Here is a 6,274-nt window from a genome sequence, read left to right on the forward strand (position 1 = left end):
GGCTAGCTGAGAACTATTCTACCACTGTACTGGCTAATTTTGTGTCAACTTGACACAGGCTGGAGTTATCACAGAGAAAGGAGCTTCAGTTGGGGAAATGCCTCCATGAGATCCAACTGCAAGGCATTTTCTCAATTCACGATCAAGGGGGGAGGTCCCCTTGTGGGTAGTGTCATCTCTGGGCTGGTAGTCTTGGTTCTATATGAGAGCAGGCTGAGCAAGCCAGGGGAGGCAAGCCAGTAAAGAACATCCCTCCATGGCCTCTGTATCAGCTTCTGCTTCCTGACCTGCTTGAGTTCCAGTCCTGACTTCCTTGGTGGTGAACAGCAATGTGGAAGTATAAGCTGAATAAACCCTTTCCTCCCCAACTTGCTTCTTGGTCATGATGTTTGTGTAGGAATAGAAACACTGACTAAGGTCTATTAATGCTATTTTTATAACTGATTTTGGTATTTAATTTTTAAATTTCAGATTATTCATTTATCATAGATAGAAACACAATTAGTTTTTGTCATTTATTTATTACAAAATCCCCTAGTTTCAGATTTTGGAAGTTTCTCCCAGAGTTTCTGCATAATCATTTCATTTAAAATAAAAATAATTTGCTATTTTTTCCTATTTTGGTGATTTATCTTGCTTGATTGTATTGACCAAAATCTCTCTCAGTGTATGAAGAGGGAGCAGACCACAGTGGAGTGATTCTGTAGGCAGGGGAGTATGTTGTTGCTCTTCTGGGGCGTAAGAGTTTGATTCCCTGCACCAGCATAAGGCAAGGGGCTACCTACCACCTGTAACCTCAGCTCCAGCGGTCTGATACCCTTATCTGTGGGCACACATACACCCAAAGAAAACGGACTTTTTCCCCAATATTCATAGCTTTTTCTAATCTTGGAGGATGCTTTAAATTGATAATTATTGAATAGGGTAATAAATAGCTATAGAAGTTTAATCTGTTTTTATGTGTATATGTGTATCTTTGTTTATGTGAGTACCAAGTCCGCACAGTTGCCCGAAGATCCACAACACTGGGTTGGTTCTCCTGGAGCTGGTATTACAAATCCCTGTGTACTGCCTGGCTTGGTTGCCAGGAAGTGAACTCAGGTCCTCTGTAAGAGCAGTCCATGATCTTAACCATTGAGCCACCTATCCAGCTCCATGTTGCCACAACCTTTTAGGAGCAGATTGTTGATGTATGTTTTTAATTCTCCATGGCTGAGAGTATTGTACCTGCATTGCTGGGTGCGGGTTACGTGTACCGCATCACAGTCACCCCCTGTCCCTCAGCGAGCATGACTGTGAAACCCAATACACTCTACTGGGGAAACTACCACATCCCACAGAGTTCCCTTGCACATTTCTTCCCAACCCCCCTTCCCCTGAGCTTCCTGAACGCTATCCCACTGAGCCAGCACCAGCTAGCTTGCACTCTGGGGGAGTTCTGTGCCCTGCTGTTGCTGGTGGTCTTTCTCTTCTCCTTCCTGATGGGGTTTGCTAAGTAACGCATCTGGTTTCCAGCAGCTGGCTAAGCTCACCTGTGTTCCCAGCACATACACAGAAAGGAAGCAGAGGCAGGTCTGAGGACTCCCTGTGCACATACAGCTGGGTAGAGCACAATAGTGGTGTAAATCCTGCTTGACTGGGTAGACGAGCAAGACATAGAGCAAGATAGCTCTTGTAAATGAGCATTCTGAACCTGAACCTAAGGTGGATCTGTGGCAGCCAGTCTCCACCCTGTGTCCTAGAATTTTGACTGGCTTGATCTTGTGCAGGTAAGCATTTACATTTTTTAATGGTCATCTACATAGTTACATTTATGTTTTATTTCTCTTGTGACTGAGGTCTTATTTTCAGTATATATATATATATATATATATATATATATATATATATATCCTTATATAGAGGCACATATTTCTTGCTTTGTAGTTCTGCAGATTTTCTGACCTTCTGTTTGCTCAGTATACCCAACACAATGTGGAACTGAGCCAGCTGCTACAGGCCCCATTGCCTCCTTCTTATAGTTATTATGCAAATGCTTGTCATGTATCCTTTTTACTCTGAGGGCTTTTGATTCTGAATTGAGAGGTAAGTCAGAATTTGCACCTAGGTCATATGTCTAAAAGGAATACAAGGACTAGTGCTCTCTCTCTCTCTCTCTCTCTCTCTCTCTCTGTGTGTGTGTGTGTGTGTGCTTTGCTAAGTGACTCATCTTTTTCCAGCAGCTTGCTAAGCTCACATATATTCCAGGATATATATATATATATATATATATATATATATATGCACAAATACATACACATGTTTCTTGGAGTTTTGTTTATGTGTATATGTGTGTGCTTGTATATATATATATATATATATATATATATATATATATGGAATTTTAAGTGATGAAAAAAATTGGACTAAGTATGAAAACAGAAAAAAACCTTAGTGGACCCCAGGAGTTAAATTTTGTTTCTAAATCTTACCATTACTTTGCTGTTTATCTTAGTGATTTCATTATTGCTATGATAAGATACCACAACCACGACAACTTATTTGAAAAAGTGTGTGATTTGGGACTTATGACTTTGGAGTTCATGATGGCGGTGAGAAGTCGTGGTGGCAGGAACAGCTGAGAGAGCACAACTGAACCTGGAAGATGGAGGTGGAGGGGAGGCAGGAGCTGGGGATGATACGGATGAAGGTGGGGAGGAACTGGGATTTGAAATCTCAGAGTCCACATTCAGTGACACTCCTCCTCCAACAAGGCAGCCCCATCTCTGAATCCTTCCCAAGGAGTTATACTAACTTAGGACCAAATGTTCAAATATATGAACCTATAAGGGCCATTCTCATTCAAACCACCACACTGCTCTCATGACTTTGGCTTTTATTAAATTAATATTTAATCGAGCCACTGAACTGGAAAAAAAAAATCTCCCTGTAAAGGATCAAGATCACTGAGTCATTTGTGGGAAAGGTACAGTAAGTATTAAACTTTATCTTACGTTTGATGTACTAGATTATCTCTCTGAATAATAGGGAACTTGTGACTACTTAGAAATAATACAACATATACAATTATAAACCAGTTGAGACTGGAAGCACTTCTTTACTCCTTTATTTAAAACAAACAAACTGCTGTTTCCAGGAAAATCAGGGTTCCCTCCTGTCTCTCAGTCTCATTAGTAAAAGATTTTGAAAGTGGACACAGGGGCACCCAGAGGACCATTTTATTAGAGTTTAGAGGATGAAGAACAGCAACAACAAGGTAGGCAAACTGTAAATGTTGGCGTTAGCCAGGAGGAGGAAATGTTGCATTATGCCTTTTGACAAGGAACAGGTGGGTTCAGCAACAAAGGTTGGCAAGCATCTGCCTGGTGGAAGAGGTTTCAGGAAAACAAAACAAAAACAAACAAACAAAACACAGGCAGGCTCTGAGTGTCACAGAGAACATGCTTAGGCCTGTAGCCAATGTCTGAGAGAAAAGGATAGAGGAAGACAAGGGCAAGTTAGAACTCAGGAGAGCACGCAGGCTCAGATGTCATGTGGAGGAGGAAGCGCCACCTAGAGGATCAGCCTAGGGGAGCCAGCGCTGACAGGAAGCAAGTGGTGAGCAACTGCTTTCTAAAGGGGATAAATATTCCTCCTGCCTCTCTAACATCAGCTGCATCCATGAAATTTCCTCCGGCTTAGCCTTCTGCCCAGGCTACTGATAAGCAGGCCTCTGCGTGAGGGGAGACAACAGTGTCCAGGGGTCTAATCTTTGGACTGGATCACATTGTCTCGTGACTTTATCAGTTACGGAACAGGGATTGATGACAAACAGCACAGCCATGCTGGACTTCTGAGAATGTAATTCATTTATTTTTATATATTTTTATTGGTTATTTTATTTATTTACATTTCAAATGTTATGCCCCTCCCCACTGTCCCCTCAGCAAACCCTCTATCCCCTCCCCCCTGCTTCTATGACGGTGCTCCCCCAACCCCTATCTACCCGCTCCCACACCACTGCCCTAGCATTCCCCTACACTGGGCCATCGAGCCTCCACAGGACCAATGGGGTAGCCACTAGAACGTCCCAGACTTCTGAGAATTTGAATCTGTTGTTGCCTCAGCCCTGAGTTTTCAGCGTGCTTTGCCCACACTGTGCTGAGTTAGTTTCTCTGGGTGGTCCTGTCTCCTCAGCACAGTGTGTAATGAGAAAGGAGGCAGAGTCGGAGAATTTCTTCTGTGTTCCCATGAATCATTGTTGTGGCTTTCCCGTGAAGCATTGCTGCAGACCCACAGTGCATTTTTGCTGTGTGTTGGATATTCCAGGTGTGCCTGGGCTACAGGCTCAATGGGTTGTGTTTCACACTGAACAACACCACATTTAATTGAAATAACATCTGACAGAAAAACTGTAATTATTCAGACTTCCGTAGACATTTTCTGGAAAACAAATCAAGTAATTCTGACACTTCAAGTAAAACACCTGTCAGCATTTGTTGCCAGGGATAAATTTTGAGTTTCCAAGCCTGCTCTTGACAGATTCTCAATACACAAAGGCCTTGCTGATGAGATTGGTGATGTTATTAATAGAGGCAACTTTTGATATTTTAGAGTAAAATGTGTCAGGCTTCTGAATATCTGTTAAAAACTCAGTGAACCAATGCTTTTTAAATGACCACTGTCAGTGTTAGAATTTTAAACGTGGGTGAAAGTTGCATCGTTCAGAGGACAAAGCAGACCGCTGAATTTTAATGCTGCAGAGCATGAAAAAAAATTGATTTATTTGTTTACGACTCTACATCGCGAGGAACGATTGCTTGTATAATCTGAGGAGTCTCACAATAAGTTCCTAATTGCAGGGAGTTGTCAGCACAATGTTTCTCTCTTTAATACAGGCCAGGTTTTCTCTGTATACCTCAAGAACAGCAGTCCACTCCCATTTGTATATTATATGCAGAATCATGGTGATGATGCACTCGTGTTGCAGAAAGCCAGGAGCCAGAGAGTTTAAAAGGTGAGAAATAAAGCCAGTCTCACCTGTTGCTAGTCTACCTTTCTCAATAATACTTTTTGGAATTTTTTTTTTAAAATGTGTGTACATAATTGTATCTGTCTGTGGGTTTGTGCAAGTGAGTAGGGCGCCTATGGAGGCCGTACGGGTGCGCCTATGGAGGCCGTACGGGTGCACCTATGGAGGCCGTACGGGTGCGCCTATGGAGGCCAGGGGCACTGAACCTGTGAAGCTGGGGTCGCAGGCAGTTGCGGCCTGCCTGACTTGGGTGAACTGAATCTGACCCAGATCCTGTGGAGGAGCATGAATGGTCTTAGTCACTGAGCCCATCTTTCCAGTACCCCTCCACAAATAGTTTTTTTTTAATAAAACATCTATGTGGAGAGGAAGAGATATAGCTCAGTGCTAGAATACTTGCCTGAATTTGATTCCCAGCAAAACAAATCAGTGAATTAATGTAGATACACTACATGTTTGTGTATTGATGTTTGCTCATTGATGTTGCTTTAAAATAAATAGCAGCATTATCTTAAAATGTTTTAGAATTTATTTAAAAACATTATTGCTACACATAGCTTAAATATGTAAGAAGCCACATTTTCCCCTGAGTTTTTGATGATATAACCTACAAGTGGAAGGTATGTGTGCCTACAGTCTACACCATGATGTTCAGTGTATATGGACAGTCTCTGACTCCTGCTCCCTGAAGTTACCAACCCTGCTCCTCCCCCCCCCCCGTCTGACGTCTGACTTAATTATTTTAAATACTGAATGTAAGTCAGGTCATGAGATGTCTCTGTGTTTGTTCTCCTGACATTGCTTTGTTTCTCCTAGGGTGCTTGGGTTTCTATACAATGTTTTCAAATACTCTCTACTGTGAAATCACTATTCACAACTTTATAGAGATTTTGCAGCTTCTGTAGACTGCTTTGAAAAACATGGGCATTCTACAGTGGTTATCTATGAAGATGAGATATATATCGACATTTTTGGTTTCTTTTCAATTGTGAATAATTTATAGTATTACCTGTAGAGAAACATAAAGTTATTGTTAAGTAATCCTTTAAAAATATTCATTTATTCATCTCATCTAAATATATATGTATAATATATGTATTTATATGTACATCATACATACACACAACAGAGAGGCTAGATAGATAGATAGATAGATACATACATACATACATACATACATAATACAGAGATACATAGACACACAGATACATGATAGGCAAGTAGATAGATAGATAGATGATAGATAGATAGATAGATAGATAG

Source organism: Mus pahari, chromosome 11 (genome assembly GCF_900095145.1).
Source record: "Mus pahari chromosome 11, PAHARI_EIJ_v1.1, whole genome shotgun sequence".
NCBI classification, from domain to species: Eukaryota; Metazoa; Chordata; class Mammalia; order Rodentia; family Muridae; genus Mus; species Mus pahari.